Genomic DNA, 17,387 nt, shown 5'->3' on the forward strand with positions numbered 1-17,387 from the left:
ACAAGGATCTGGTCAGAGTGGCCTAGCTTGAGGTCAGCTTTACTGTTACAAAACAGAATGAGCCCCAGGCAAAAGGCTCAGCGCCAACTGGGTTAGACAGGGGGCTGCCTGGGTGACCTGATTAGAGCATGTCGTTTCTTGATTGGCCACATCCACTCTGTCCTTCCACTCTCCCTACTTGGAAAGGCCTTGGGGACATCAGAAAGCAGGCCAGAAGGAGGAGGCAGCACTGCGACAATGGGAGTCAGAGTGAAGCCTGCCCCCACCCACCCTTCCCCCGACTCAGCCCTCAAGCCATTCCCCAACTAGGTCCCGCCAGAAGTGTCCACCTGGCCCGACTGCTGGAGGGCAGCAGGGCAGCTTCGAGAGCCCTCTGTGAGGCCAAGAAGATGTGTTCTATGGCCCATGGGCTCTGGTCTTCCTCAATGGACACTGGAGAAAGAAAGAGGACGAAGATGTGTTGCCCATTTCATGGACACGGGCCTCTCCTGGGCCCTCAGCTGTCTCCACAAAACAGTCCTGAGGTGAGGTCTCTTTTCCAGAGCTCCCACTGTCTCCTCTCTCATCTCTCCATGGCCTACTCGGGTATACAGGGTCCCAGTGACTTAATGAGAAGGCCTAGGTTTTATTTCCATATCCATCTGTATCTAAAGTGTGAGCCTGTGGGGCACAGTGAGAAATGAATGTGCTCTGAGTCAGACAGACCTGAGTTCGAATCCTGTAGCAGTCACCTTTCCTGATCTTTGGTTTGGTCTAAGGGAGAAGAATGTACCTCCCTGTGGGGCTGTTGAAATGACTGAATTAAATCATGTACATTGCTGCAGAGTGGATGCTGAGAAAGCTGTTTGTGTCCTTACAAGGTTCACGGCGAAATCACTAAATCACTTCTCCAGTTTCAAGGGGTGTCAGGTACTTGTCTACTTCACCTCTTCTCCAGGGAACCAAGAAATGTGAGTCCTGCCGAAATGAGCATTTCATCCTCACAACAACCCTATGAGGTGGACGGAGTAGATACTATGGCCACGCTGCAAATGAAGAAACTGAGGTTCAGAGAAGCAACATGACTTCCCAAAGTCTGATGCAGGACATGGCAGAGCAGAGAAAAGAAGCTGCGTCCCTCTTGGAGCCTCTGCTGCCTGCCCTCCCCCCCCCCCCCCAGTCACTTCCCTTTTCCTGTCCTGGTGACTTAGCCCCAGACTTCAGATAACCCCATGGTTTTCAGCTGAGCTCCAGGGCAGTCCTGACCTCCCTGTTTCAGGCGGTAAGTTAAATATTTCAATTGCCAAGAGCAACAGTTCACTGACTCATGTGACCCTTCTAGTCTCCAGTGTTTTCCTGCCTACAAGAATGGACTGAAAGGCTATTGTTTTTCTTATTCTTCCTTTTCACAGGAACTGCCATTCTGTATAATGCCCCGAGCTGCAAAGTGCAATCAGATAAAGGTGAACAGGAAAGAAAGGTTAATGGGAAGAAAAGAAGGGCAAGAGAGGCTATCTATAGGAATCAGCAAACCATTATTTAAACAAAAAGTGATTGTTCTCACTATATAGTGCCTTTATTATAATGATCTATGCATCTGTAAGGCTTCCTCCATTCATCTGTAAGGTTCTGGAGTGTGCGTGTTGTGTGCGCACACGAATGTCGGTCTGTGTCTGTATTTAATCTTCTATTGCACCTGGCCTGGCATCTAACACGTAAACAACTAACCTGTTGAAGGGAGGAATGGGTGGCCCATTTTCCCAGAAATGCCTTCTCTGGCTCTCAGGTCTGACATTCGCACCACGAGAGTTTTCACCTCTTGGAGACCGTTCCCGTTTACTAGGGTAACCAGGTCCTATCCACTGTCTACAGAGCAGAGCAGAATACCATGGGAAAGGCCCCTCGATGAATTAAATGGAGGAAAACGATAGCCTTTGGGATGTTGTCCTTTGTGGGATGGGAACATGTTCTTGGGACATGGAGCGTGGCTCTAACCCTTGTAGGCAGATGAGGAATCGCTCCACAAGGAGCACCCCTGAGAAGGCAGGCGCTGCTCCCGCCATCATCCATCAGGACCTCTCTGACTTGGGTCTGGTTCCAGGCTGCAGCCGGGGCCACCAGGCAGAGCAAAACTAAGGGGCTCCTGTGTAAGTCAAGCTGATGCCCTTGGTCTCCATCAAAATGGGGCTGACTACTAGGGACCTCTGTGGAGCCCAAAATAATCTTCAGAACAGGGGATGTCCAAAGCCTCATTCCATCAGGACAAGCCAAGAGGCTACTGATGTACTTTTTTTTCTCATTTGTCTGTTTCATTTATCATCTGATCATTGGTTTATTCAGTTACTCATTCATTAACATACTTATCCCTGCTTTGTCACAAAATGGATTTAAGGTGAAACCAGTTTATCCAAAAGATGACATTTTTAAGTCAATTCGTGTCTATCATCAATTGCATTCAATAATTTTATTCAACAAATAATCATTAAATGCCACCTCCACTAGCAGCGAGAGAACATTGGTGAAAAGATAAAGATGGATCCCACCCGAACGCACCTTCTAGTCTAGGTGCGGCTGTGGACAAGTAACAATGACAATACATGTCAACTGTTTTATAATTCTAGTGATCCGGGCTAAATATTTTCTCTTACTATCAGTCAGTCCCTAACCACCACAAAAATTAGTTTTCATAGCTGTTTATATTTATGTACTCTAATGACATCTCACTAACTGTCACAGCATTCCTTAGCAACCAAAAACTGCTCCCCAGATGCAGGCTGATTCAGCAGCAGCCCCCTGCCCCCACCCCCAGCCTTTGCTGCCCAACAGCCTGCTGGTGGAGTTCTCTGCTTATAAATGGAAGACTTTAAAAATAAACACATCAACGAGAATGAATGTTAAAGCAGTCGGCAGACAATTTTAAATGCAACTTGTAAATTACAGGTAAGCATGGGGAGGCAGCTAAACTGGCCGAGATTCCATTCAGGGTCTAGTTCTATTTAGCTCAGATGAAGAAATAGCAGCTTGACCACTGACTCCAGGTCACCCCAAAAGTTAGTGAAAAACCAAGACCCATGAGCCAGTCTTCACCTCCCCAGTCAGAGACACAGGGTAATGGCTAGTATTTGGACCTTGAATGTGTTTTTTTTTTCTGAATGTGTTTTAATTTATTCTCTCATTTTATCTCCTCAGGATGTCACATTTGGCAAATGGGGGGAAATCAGGCCAGAGAAAGATAGAAGACTTCCCTATGGTCAGTCACAAAGTCACTGTCGGGGTTGTAACAGGAATTCTGGGACCCAAGTTTCCTAGCACCAGGTATTAACAGTAAATAGAGCATCTGCTACACCTTTTGAGAGCAGCATCATGACTTACGAGGAAGCCCTAGCATGTCAAGTGTTACTATTGTCATACATCTTAGCTTGAAGTGAAGAAAGGGCTCTGGTCTAGGCTGAGGGTCAATCTACTTTTTAATGCAACGACATGATCTAGCACAGCAGTTCTCAAAGTGTGGTCCTGGGACTCCTAGCATCAGTGTCACCTGGGAACTTAACAGAATGCAAATTCCCCAACCTCACTGAAGACCAACTGGGTCAGACACTCTGGGAGAGGAGACCACAGTCTGCGTTTCAACAAGCCTCGTGGGGGGGAATTCTGATGTATGCTCAAGTTTGAGGACATCTGCTCTACAGCAATGTTCTCAAGTTTTGGTCCTGGGACCCCTAGCCTCAGGATCTCCAAGGAGCTTCTGGAATAGGTGATTTGGAGGTGCAAGAAAATGAGAGAACCAAGGTTTACTCCTGCAGCCCAGCATTTCCTAAGGTGGCCTAATCTTAAGTATTACCAGGGACCTCTTAAAAAAAAACCATTATCTGACCCCTGTCCCAGGGGATTCAGAATCAGAGTGAGAGGGAAGAGTTGCAACAGCCAGGCTCAGATTCAGATGTCCTTTAGAGGCTGTGGCCCTCTCCTGGGGCTCCAGCAAGCACTGGTTTACTTAGAATATCCACCTCAGCCCAACACTATCAACATCTAAGAGAGACCAGCTTGCTGGTCCTTCATTCAGATGATAAATACTATTCAAAACATAACCTATTGGGGTTTTATAGCCTAAGAAAGTACAAAAACTTTTAAATACACATTTCTGTCTCTGATTATTTTTCAGGGTTAATTACGGACGGATCAGGCAAAGAGCAGCCCATAGAGACCCCTGAAAACAAAGCATTCAGTCAGGATGGAGAAAAGACTGTCAACAAACGAAGGGAGAAGAGGGACACTAAGTGGGAGAGGGGGCAAGAAGGCAAGGGAGAGGGGCAGAGAAGCTGAGATTTCATGGAAAACGAATAAAGGATGATTCTGATCCATTAGATTCATGGTAGGGAGCCCAGCTTGATGGTTAAACACATGGGCTTTCGAGGCTTCTCAGTTTAAGTACCAGTTCTGTCTCTTTCTAACAAGCAGCTGAAGCAACGTTTTTGAGCCTCAGTTTCCCAATCTATAAATTCGATAATAATAGAGCCTCCCTTGAAAGGTTTTGAGTAGCAACTGCAACGAGGTAGTTGGTATTTAACAGGAGCATCACCTAGCGTGGCCACACTGACAGCAAGAAGCACTCAGTGCAAACCATTATGATTCTAACATCTCTTCTGCAGAAATCATTTCCAATCTAAAATCGAATTTATCACTTCTTAGTCAGGAAGAAGGCAGTACCCTTGCAGACCATCCCCATGATGACAAGTCCTGTCCCCGACTTACTGTAAAACCAGACCACACACAAGTGAAAGATGTTATAGGGCTCTTATTGTCCCACTGATGAATGAGGAGAGGCGGATCAGACAAGGAACCTACTCCCGGGATGGTGGGGCCAGCAGCCCTCAGGGCCCAGTGGGTGTCTAAGCCTCCCCTTTTGCTCAATTTAAAATTCATCCCAGGTGCACCTTCTGTTCCAAAGACTGGATCCCTCTTCCTCACCTCAATTCACACTCCAAGCAAAACAGGGCAAGCTGATTACAAAAGAGACAAGGTTAACAAGAATTGTATTTTCTCTGGGAGACTTCCTGCAAAGGGGCTGGGGTGCTCCAAGCTAGAGCAGGTTGATAGACTACAGACTGGTTAATGGGTTACTCTCCACCAGTGGTTCTCAAACTTGAGTGTGCATCACAGTCCCCTGGAGGGCTTGTTCTAACAAAGACAGCTGCACCCCACACCCAGAATTTCTAACTTCCTAATTCTAGGGTGGGGCCTGACAATCTGCCTTTCTAACAAGTTCCCAGGAGATGGTGGTGATGTTACCGGCTCTCAGATCATACTCTACACTTCAAAGAAAAACTACAATTTATCAGAAAATATACATTATCATCAAAAAGTCAAAATGAAAGATACTCCTCCTCAATGGCTAATTACAATGGAGGCTGGAAGGAAGAATAAAATAATATCACTAAATAGACATCAGATTATCTTTATTATGTCATACTTAATTATAGTATTAGTCCCAATCACCAAGCACAGTATTTTTGCTTATGATACTGATGGTCATCTCATAATTTCGTTTTTAATTTATGAAGAACTTTGGTATCCATTATCCTGTGAAACCCCTTGAATGACCATTAGTCCAAAAGCATTTCCCACTTTATGAGAAATTTCCAACATCAGAACCACCAAGTCAGGGATGGTGTGTCCGGACTGATACAGGGAACTCAACAGAAAACCTGGAGTACCTTCTAGTCTTCTCTCATTTAGCTTGGAAACATTCATTCAATTAGTTTGTTAACACTTTGGTGCTGAGACAGTGAGATGCAATGAAGGTCTATGGGTAGGACCACAGCTAAAACCAGCCCCAGGGGAAAATGAGATGGGAGGACGAGCAGCCTGAAGACTGGGGTATGAGGGTGGCTGCCCAAGGACAAAGGAGGAAAGGAGACACTGAAATAAGGTTATGGGGAGGTACTGGGTACCTGCTTTTGTGCCATCTTGATTATTAAAGGGGCTGCAAGATGCAAAGGAGAGGAGTGAAGGTGAGAGGAAAAACAGTTCCTGACTGCTCCAGAGGGAAATCAAAGAAACATTAACGGCTCAGCTCCTGACCAGCTATGTGTGCCCTGTTTAACTCACAAGAGCCTTACCTCTCCCTCGTGGATTGTCCCAGTTCTCGTCTCTTGACCCAGGAAGGCATGCTTTCTGTATAGGTCATTCCACAAGGAGGCTGGGTGACTTATTTCTGGGAGGATGTGGTGCAGGTCCATGGAGGGAGAAGATAGACAGCTCAACCTCAGACAGAAATATGTACCCTGAAATTTGAGATGCCTGTAGCTGACTCCCTTGGAGACCAGTGTCAGGTAACTGAGGACAAGACTGTAAACACAGGCGCCTCTGTTCGCTCCTGTTCTGTGAGCAGAGTCCAGGACCTCTCTCCCACAGGCAGCCTCCTCAGGGCTCCAAACCAGCTCCTGGTATAGAGACCGTGCCTGGGAAGGAATATCTCCATTGTGCAGGCTCAAAAGAGGCTTCTGGGTGAGCTCAGTGCCTCCGTAGGACAGCAATGCGCTCAAAAAGGGGGTGCTGATTAAAGTGTTAAGTGTTGGAAAACAGGATGGATAAGGTTAGGGGGCTCAAAACACAGAAGGCTGAGGGCTTTTGAACATATCAAAGGAAAGGTGGTACTCAAGTATTCTCTGTTTCCACAGCATGAGAGTGTTTGGTTACACATAAATGGATTATCTCAGGAAGCTAAAAAAATTCCTTCAGGAGTATTGCCCTGCCCTGAACTCGGAGAATGCATGGTAAACGGCACCCTTTGCAACTGGGGGGGCAGCCCAGAGGAAAAGGCATGGGTGTGGGGTCTAGAAGCAGTTCTGAGGAGCCATAGAGGAGGTGAGCCACAGAAGCCTCCCACCCCTACCAAACACACACTCACACAATCAAAAAGATTAACTGAAAACTTAAGGGCCAACTCTCAAAGGAATGAGGCTGTAATGTTACAACAGATGGTGAGGGGGCTGTTTTAGGCTTAGACTTGTCTGCCCCTCCTCCTCGACCCTCTATCCCCAACGTAAATGCCACTGCTTATTCTGACACTTGGAGAAGGAGGAGGAGCAAGATTCGTGCCCAGAGTCGTCCTAAGCAGAAGCCGATCCAAGCCTGGGTGGTTGCCCTCCATGGGCCCTGCCAGGCAGCTGTTGTGTGCCCATCCACAGACGGCTGGCTGGGTCCCATTGCAGACCCAAGGGTCCCCACACCATGGGTGCCAGCCAAGAATGGAGATTAGCAGCAAAATCAAATGCAAACCTTGACAGTCCCTTTGCCCATGGGCTTCTGTGTCTGCAAGCTTCAGATTCTGCAAGCAGTTCAACACCTGAAATGAGCTCCCTGGGGAGAGGTTCGGGGTCACCAGATCCTCTGAGAGGCTCCAGATCCCTAGAGACTGATGATAGCTCACCTCCTGTCAGAAGCAGAGAGCTGTGACCCCAGTCACAGTGCACAGTGTAAGATGCTCAAGGCAGGCCCTCGGACCACACTGCCTGCCTGGTCCCCCGAATGCCCCCAGGGGCTGCCATATGCCTCTACTCATAATATGGTCCTTGCCCCCAGATGCCTCTCTGTTTTCCCCCTGTCAGTCTAAATCCTGTGCATCCTTCCAGGACTAACGGAAAGACACTTCTTCTTTGAAGCACCCCTGCCCACGGAGGTCTCGCCCTCCTATGAATTCTTCACCGTCCCTGCCTACACCACTCATCTGACTTTTCCCCGGCCTCTACTCCCTTCAAGGTTAGTCTGTCTAGATGATTACACTTTTCAAAAAAATCTCCCCCCACATAGTGTGCACAGTAGGTATTCACATACCTATTGTTTGGCTGCCTAAGCCTGGATTATGGACAAACTTTTTCAAAAAGATATTTTTATTGGACCTGCATTACACCCTCTCAGAAGTAAATAGCCCAGCCTTCTGAGGTGTATAACACATCAAGGAAGGTCTTGCTAAACCCAGGAGAATGGATCAGGGCGTATCTACTCATACAGAGAAAAAAACAGGAAATTGAAAATATTCCTAATCCTACCCTCCAGAGTCAAGCTCTTCGTAAGCGTTACAGTACAGCCTTCCAGACGTTTACTTATTTATACACATAACAGCTTTATTGAGCTATAATTCACATTCCATACAATTTGGACACCCATAAGGAAAAATGCAAAATCAGATCCATTTCTCACACTATATACCAGGATAATTCCAAATGAGTCAAAGATCTAAATGTCAAAATGAAACCTAACAAATAATAGGGAAAAAAGGGGCGAAACATTTTATACCCTAGGAGAGGCAAAATTCCAGAAGTAATATGAGAAAAGATGAATAAATCTGGCTCCATAGCAATTTTTTTTAAAGCCCTAAGTAAAATCAAAAGGCAAATGAAAATCTGGGAGAGACAACTGCAAATTATATCACAGACAAAGGGCTAATATCCTTAACAACTAAAGAACTTGAAAGAAGAAGAAAAAGCCCAGTAACTTGATTTTTTTCAATGGGCAAGAGATATGAACAGGCACTTCACAGAAAAAGAAGAGCAAATGAAACTAATGAAAATACATTCACTATTGCTCATAACAAGAGGGTTGCAAATTTAAACTATCCTGAGATACTATGTCTTATCTGTCAGATGAGCAAAAACCCAAAAGCTTGACAATATACTCTACTGGTGAGGTTCTGGGGCAACAGTCACTCTTCTGCATTGCGGATGGGAATTCAAAATGGTACAGCCTCTGTGGAGGAGGGTTTCATCATGTCTAGCAACATTGCATGTGTTTCTTCCCTTTGGCCCAGCAATCACAGTTCTGGGAGTCTACTCCAAATATAACTACTGAAATTGTGAAATGACATATGTTCAAGCTTATTCACTGCAGCATGATCTGCAATAGCAAAGACTGGAAGAAACTCAAATGTCCATCAGTACGGGCTGGTTGGATAAATTCTGGAATGCACACACAGTGGAGTGTTACACCACCGTAAAGAGAATAAGGATGGCCTCTAGAAATACAAGGTCAAAAGAGTAAGCATCATATTAGAAAGGGAGGAGGAACACAGGCACTCACACACATAAACAACGATGGGAGGATAAAGCTGAAACCTAATAAACTTGTCTCTAAGGCTAGGAAGAGACTGAGCCTTGAGTAGGGAAGAGGGCAGACAGGGAAGCTATACTTCTCTGTTTATATCTTTATTATAATTTTGACTTTCAGCCATGTAGACATTTTGCAGTATTATAAAACAAAATCGTATTTAGAAAAGGCAGCTCCCATCACATCAATCAAAAACAAACTGGGACAAACAAAACTAACAGTGTATCAAACTGATTTCACAATCACACAGGGAAGAATTATTTCAAGTGACTTTAAAATACGGTATTTTGACTGAACATCCCTAGTGGGAAAGTGCCTACAGACAAAGAGAGCCACAAAGACATCTTAAACCCATCTTCTCAGTCTTCCTAGTTATTCCACAGGACAAATGACCTACTTTCACCAATAAATAAAATGTATAAAAACTAAAAGGAAGACATTCTTTTATGGATAAGAAAAAACTTTAAGACCTACAACCAAATGCACCTGTAGAAAGAGAGTTTTGAAATACTCAGAGAACACTGAACTCTAACATTAGGTGACCCTATTTTTTTTAACATTAGGTGACATTAAGGAATTATTTTTAATTTCATTGAGTGTGATAATGGTATTCCAGTTACTTTTAAAAATCCTTTCTCATTAGAGATTTTTCCCCCTTACATTTATTTTGTTTGTTTGTTTTAATTTAGAGGTTGTTTTTTTTTTTTAAGTGGGGCTTTAAGTGGGTTCCCAGGCATCTGGACAACAGAGCAAAGAGATGCCTTTGAGAGCCCCAAGGTAACGTTCCAGGGCTCTGTGACACCAAGTCCTACGACACACACCTAAGTCAATGGTGAATTTTTCAGAAAGTGCAAGTGAGGAATTGGGAGTCTTAAAGAGAATGACCTTATAACACATACTCTGTTGGATCAAGTTGGTTGAATTGGAAAAACATTCTTGGCAGGTAAAAATCAAGCCATCCATCAAAAAGATACATGCACCCCAATGTTCATAGCGGCTCTACAATAGCCAAGATATGGAAGCAACCCAAGTGCCCATCAACAGACAAATGATTAAAGAAGATGTGGTATAATATATATAATGGAATATTTTACTCAGCCATAAAAAAGAATGAAATCCTGCCATTTGCAGCAACATTGCATGAACCTAGAGAATATTATGCTTAGTGAAATAAGTCAGAAAAAGACAAATACTGTGTGATATCACTTATATGTGGAATCCTAAAAAAAAATACAAATGAATATATATGCAAAACAGAAACAGACTCACAGATATAGAAAACAAACTAGTGGTTACCAAAAGGAAGAGGAGAGGGAAGGGCGAGGGGCAATTTAGGGGTATGGGAGTAACAGATACAAACTACTATGTATAAAATAGATAAGCAACAAGGATATGCTGCATAGTACACGGAATTATAGCCATTACCTTGTAATCACTTTTAGTGGAGTATAATCTGTGGAAATACCATATCACTATGCTGTACACCTGAAACTAATATAATACTGTAAATCAACTATACTTCTATTTAAAAAAATAAAAATTAAAAATTAAAAAAACAAACAAACCATCCAACGCCAAGAGCACAGGTTGCAGAGCCAGGCTTTTCCACTTTCTACCTTTTGGGCCTTGGGCTAGTTACTTAGCCTCTCTGTGCCTCAGTTTCCCTATGTTCAAAGGGGAGTGAGAATAATATCTACCTCAGAGGGTTGCTGTGAGTAAACACGTGTAAGTCAAATACATGAAAAGTGCTTATAACAGTGACTGGTACCTATGGAGCACAACATGTTATTAGACACAATAAATCTTTTTTTAAGCATTTAATTTTTGAAAGAAATTTACCAGACATATATATTGCTCCTTTTAGTTTTCCAAGGGAAATAAAGTTTATTGAAATTCCTCAATAAACTGCCTAGAATTATTTTTGCACCTTTAAATGGAGAACGTGTTAGTAGTGAAATAGTCTCAATAGAGACTGACATCCTCCCCCGAGCTCTGCTCCTGCAAGGATGAGCCCCCTTCCGGCTGATTCCGGAAGGTGACTACCCTCCCTGGGGTCTGAGGAGCGGAGGAGCACTTTTATTGAGGGCAGACCAAGCCAGGTGCCAAATGACCTCTGGAATACCTCCTCCAAGACGGCTTCCATCATTCCTTGGTCCAGGGTAGGTGCCTCTTTGCCTCTTTTCCCACAGTGAGTAAGCACTACTTACTTACTTACAGAGGGCGCATTCCTCACTTTACACAGAAGTTCTCATCTTGTTTATCTCCCTGCAGGATGGCACCTAGTAAGGGTAGAGCATTGTCTTGTTCACTTTGTAACCCCCAGCACAGTGCCTGTCACCCCATTTGTTAAACCTGAACTGAGTTTCAGCATCACCATGGGGATAGAGGGCCTCGTGCCTGAGCAGAGAGGAGATGAAAGAAGAAGGCAGGAGAGGAAAAGGGGCCACAGGCAAATGCCATCTGCACTTCCACTTGGAGCCTGCCTTGCCCACCAAAACTTGAATCCTACCTCATTAAAACTAGCTGCCTAATTCCCCTCAGTGTACATCCCTGGCTCCACTCCCCAGTCATTTACTGAAGATGCCCCTGAAGTACAATCCTGCCCTCCAAAACTTGAGACTGGTGAAAGAGATAAGCCTCATCAAAGGACATAATCAACACAGTGAAAAGGCAACCGACAGAATAGGAGAAAATATTTGCAAATCATATACCCGGTAAGGGGTTACTATGCAGAATATACAAAGAACTTCTACAACTCAACAGTAATAATAATAATAATAATAATAATAATAATAATAACAACAACAACAACAACAACCCAATTTTAAAGTGGGCAAATAATTTAACTAGACATTTCTCCAAAGAAGACATACAAATGACCAACCAGCATACAAAAAAATGCTCACCAACACTGTTCATTAGGGAAATGCAAGTCAGAACAACAGTGGGATAACACCTCTCACTCATCAGGATGGTTACCACCAAAAAAAACAGAAAATAACAAGTGTTGGCCAGGATGTGGACAAACAGGAACCCTTGTGCACTACAGTAAAATACTGTAGACACTATGGAATATAGTATGAAGGTTCCTCAAAAAATTAAAAATATATTTACTATATGAGTTTGTTTCCCCCCCAATTCTCATATGTTGAAACCTTAATTCCCAATGTGATGGCATTTGGAGCTGAAGCCTCTGTGGAAGGTGAGGTGATCAGGTGATGAGGACAGAGCCCTTATGAAAGGGATTAGTGGCCTTATAAACCAGACCCCAAAGAGCTCCCTCACCCATTCTACCACGTGAGGACACGGGAAAAAGACAGTATTCTAAGATAAATGACAAGATCCTACTGTATACAACAGGGAACTATATTCATATATTCAACACCTTATAAGAACCTATAATGAAAAAGAATGTGAAAAAATATACATATAAGTGTATAACTGTATCACTATGCTATACACCAGAAACTAACACAACATTGTAAATCAAGTATACGTCAATTTAAAAAAAATTTTTTTTAAAAAGACAGTCGTCTATGAACCAGGAAGTAGATCTCACCAGACAGCTAATCTGCAGCGCCCTGATCTTGGACTTTTCAGCCCCCAGAACAGTGAGAAATAAATTTTTGTTTTCTATAAGCCACCCAGTCTATGGTATTCTGTTATAACAGCCCAAAAAGGCTAAGACAAGCCAGCAAGCCCACTTCTGGGTATATATCCAAAAGGATCCAAAGCAGGATATTTGAAGAGATATTTGTATACTCATGCTCATAATAGCACTATTTCTGATAGACAAGAAGTGGAAGCAATTCAAGTGTACATTGACAGATGAACGGATAATTAAAATGTATGTATACATACAATGGAATATTATTTATTCTCCAAAAAGAAGGAAAATGCTCACACATGCTACATAAATGAAACTGGAGGACATTATGCTAAGTGACATAAACCAGTCACAAAAGTCAAACCCTATATGATCCCATTTATTTGAGGTATCTAGAGAAGTCAAATTCATAGAAACAGAAAGTTCACTGATGGGTAATAGAGGCTAGGGGGAGCAGAAAGTGGGAAGCTGCTTAATGGGTACAGAGTTTCAGTTTCGCAAGATTAAAAAGTTCTAGAGTTGGTTGCACAACAGTGTGAATATACTTAACACTGTATATCTAAAAATGTTTAAGGTAATGAATTTTATGCGTTTTTTCACAATTTTAAAAAAGATAAGCTAGATGCAAAAGTAAATCTAAAGAGTTTTTTTTTTTCATTTTTGGGGGGGTAATTAGGTTTATTTATTTATTCATTTATTATTAAATGGAGGTACTGGGGATTGAACCCAGGACCTCATGCATGCTAAGCATATGCTCTACCACTGAGCTATACTCTCCCCTGCAAAAAGTTTACGGAATAATGTAAACTAGGTGGGAGATAAAAGCATGATTTTTGGTTCTATAATTGTCCTCCAACTAGTCCAGATTGGCTCATCTCTCTTTTTCTAAAGAGCAGGTCCCTTAATCACTTCTTTGCCATATATTCCATACCTTCCCAGTTGCCTTTGATCCTTTAAGAGTTAAGGCTCTGTCTGTAACCACGCAAGATCTTATGCCGCCTTCCTGGGACAGATCCCCCCTGTCCTCCTGGTCTAAGTATGTGATTTGCTACAGCAGTTCAAAAATACTTTCTCTATAATCTGCCAAGTTCGTGATTTCACAGTTCAACAAGTCAAGATTTTTCAAGGTTTTAAGATTTTGTAGGGCTTCTACTATACAAAATCTTTGACTTTGTTTTCATTCAAATTAACATAGATAAGATTTGGACATTTCTCTGCCAGGTTTTCCAAGCCTCCAGAAATTACATTGTCACTAAATTCCAACTTTCAAAGTTTATTTAAGCTGGGCAGCCGGGCCAGTGAATTTAGTTCCACATTAGCCACACTCAGAAACTCTAATTTTTTAAAAGTATCATTCAGGCCCTCATTGTTCTTTCACAGGGCGGACAGTACCAGAAACAGACACACCAGAACTAGATAACCACTGCTTGACGGCCTCTCAGGGTCGCAGTTCCCTAGGACTAGAATGGAAGACTTCCCACATACAGACAGGGGTATAGAGAGCCTCAGTCTTAACGGGATTTTCCCAATCACCATTCAGCCGGTGCCAGATGGCCAAGGGACTCCTCAGCCTAGGGGAGAAAATCCAACTAAAGCGGACTCCATTCAAAACCAGGTGACCAAGTCTTACACCTTTCCCCCCAAAAGGAAAATCTCCAATCAAGGCATCCCAGGACAGAAGTATACCGTGGTGTCCGCACACTCGAGGTTCCGCCACTTACCACAGATGTCTCACAGACCGGACCCCGCCAAACCGGACCGGCGCCCTGTTTCATCTTCATCCTCACCCTCCTCTTTCTCTTCCTCCTCTTTCTCAGTCCTTCAGGTGGACCAGCTTCAGCTCCCTCTTCATCTTCATCATCTCCATCTCCATCTTCCTCATCCTCTTCTGAGTCTTGCCCTTCGCCAACATGGCGGCGCCCATGTTGCGGTGCGTTTCCAGGGGTTGGTGGTTTGGTATCCAAGACGGGTCAGGAGTCTTGCCCCTGGGGCTGCGTGAGGTCCACTAGGGCGCTCCGGAGATGCTGGCGGTGCAGAGGGCTCAGGGTCTGTTTAAGGAGTTCTTCCCCGAGAAGGGTACGAAGACAGGGCTCCCAGAGCTCTCAGACTGTGCCCAGCACGGTGGGCAACTTTGCCCAGACTGTGGCGGCTTCGACACCACGGCCTACTCGCTTCATGTGGGGCATCTTCCGGTGTTGTCGGGCCTGTTTCACTTCCAGCGAGCGGACCACAAGGCGACAGCAGGGGTGGGAGACGCCACGATGAGCCTGGGGGACCCGCAGGCAGGCAGCCGTACCAAGGAGCGCAAGGAGCTGGACGCAGAACAAGCGCAAAGCAACGCGCGCGCCCTCTGCCGAGGGTTCAAGGCCGTTCTTCACTAACGGGCGGGCCCTGGGCGGCTTCACGGTGCTGAACAACTCCGCGCCGGTACCAGAAGCTGCACCCGCTGGACTTCCTAGTGGCGATGGGCAGCCGCTTCTGCATGGGCACGCTGCACAGCGGGCCGAGCGTGCAGACTCGCTCCAGAGCCCCGGAGGCATGAGTTTGGCCGAGTTTTCATACCAGGTGCGTCAGGCCTATGATTTCTATTACCTGCTCCAGCGTTATGGATGCAGGGTCCAAATGGGTGGATCTGATCAGCTGGGCAATGTCATGTCCGGATGCAAGTTCATCCACAAGTTGATTGCAGAAGTTGTGTTTGGAATTTCTAGTCCTCTATAACTGGAGCAAAACTGGGAATGCTGTTTGGCCAAACAGGGAAAAGACAGCTCCATTTGGATTGTATGAGTTCTTTGTCAGGCAGCAAGATGCTTTGGTAGAAAGGTACCAGGAGCTCTTCATTTTCTTCCCCATCCAGAGATGACCACATAATGCAGCTGCATATCAGAGCCAGGTAAGCGGGGTCCTCAGAAACGACTTGCTGCAGAAGTAACAAAGCTTGCTCATGTACCAGGTCAGAACTCTGCTAAAAGGTGTGTTTATCAAAGTAGCATAGATGCAGTGGAGGTCACGTCTGATCAAGAGTTAAAAGAGGTTTGTTTTGTTTTTTAAAGAAGCTTCATTTTCTGAATTAGTTACTGACCCAGGAACAAGCGTCCTATATACCTGCCGCAAAGCAAATGCCATTCCAGATGGTCCTCAGGGGTATTGGATGATAACAGAAGGTGGAGTCAGTACAAATCACAGACAAGTAACAATCTTGAGAGTGTTTTAGTTGTTGGACAACATATTCTTAAGAATGGACTTTCGTTACTTAAAAATAGGAAAAAGGAATTTCTACATTATAAAATGGCTTCGGCTATGATGAAAAATCCTTCTGGTGATTCAAATAAATTTATCCATCATTCATTCTCAAGACATGCTAACTTAACCTTTTGCTTATGCAACTCAAGTAAGAGGCAGGCAAGGACAGGGGGATCTGTCCCAGGAAGACCCCATAGGGTCCTGCTCAGTTACATGAGGACAAGAAGTTGCAGGACCATAGGCAGCGCCGTTCAGCTACATCAGACATGCATGAAGGGGGTCGTAGAGCTGAGGTTGGAACATGCCCAACCATGCCCAGGACTCTCTTTCCAGGCGCATTTGGCTCGGTCTGCTTTGTGGAGGGATAGAGACAGCTGTGTGACCCTGCTTGGGACCTGTAGATTAGCTCAGGCAGATCAAGCTTAGAACACTTAGGTTCGCTTGTGTGCTGGCAAGGAGCTGTCGGTCTTGAAAGCAGGGTGCATTTATGGTTTACCTTTTCCTTTGTCTCTAGACATAAAATTAGCAAAATTTCTCCTGCAGCCAATCACGGTTTTCTATGGGCTTCATACAGAAGCACCAGCTGTCTCTCCATGACTCAGATCACTCCACACAGCTCATTATAACCTAAGTGACACTAGCCAAAATGCACTGGCCATCTGTCCAGCCTCCCCTGAATCCCCGTCACTGCACAGCCTGATGTTAGCAGAGGGAGGCCTGCTCAAAGGAAACAGATCTAGAGGTTAGCTCTGACCCCTCGCTTGCCATGGGACTTCAGACAAGTTAGTCTGAACCTCAAACTTGTCAGAAAAATAGGAGTGAATACTATCTGCTCTAAATTAAGGATCAAATGAAGGAAATAATGTGCATGAATGTGCACTGAAGAGTGACACATGACACAGAAATGTAAGAAGCAGTGATGACGTGTATCTTCATACACTGAATGCAGCGTCTCTCCTCCCCTGGAGACCCAGAGAATGGAAATGCAGAAGGCAGCAGACAGCATGTATGTTCCGAGAGTGAGAGGCTGTGCACAAAGACATGATAAATAATCCTCCTGGCTTAAAATAAACACTGGTGTCACAAAAACACTGCTTCCAGCCCCCTGGAGTTTTGGGTCCTCCCTTTCTGTGTTCTACCTCCCTGCTCTTTCTCTCTATTTCTATGGCACCTGTCACCATGGTTTCTAAGTACTCAAATAAACACATCAAGTTGAAAACAGAGCCGTAAGTGGGAAGACACACTCACTTCTCAAAGCTGAGCTTGGAAAAGGAGCAACAAGGTGGAACTGACTCCCCGGATGATGGAATCTTGAGATTTCATATGGGAGAAGAAGGGAAGCAAATACCAAATACCTATCAAATGCCCACAGGGTGTGACACTTTATTCGCTGCCTGGAGATTCCGAGTAATGATTCCATGTTCCTTGCCTTCAAGGACTCACAGCCTCTAAG

The 17,387-nt window shown here is 44.5% G+C and overlaps 1 pseudogene; it reads left to right on the forward strand.

Moving 5' to 3' along the window:
• The first annotated feature begins 14,248 nt into the window (after positions 1–14,248).
• LOC102509659 lies at positions 14,249–15,995 on the forward strand (annotated as a pseudogene).
• The last annotated feature ends 1,392 nt before the right edge of the window (positions 15,996–17,387 follow it).

Source organism: Camelus ferus, chromosome 15, assembly GCF_009834535.1.
Source record: "Camelus ferus isolate YT-003-E chromosome 15, BCGSAC_Cfer_1.0, whole genome shotgun sequence".
NCBI lineage: Eukaryota > Metazoa > Chordata > Mammalia > Artiodactyla > Camelidae > Camelus > Camelus ferus.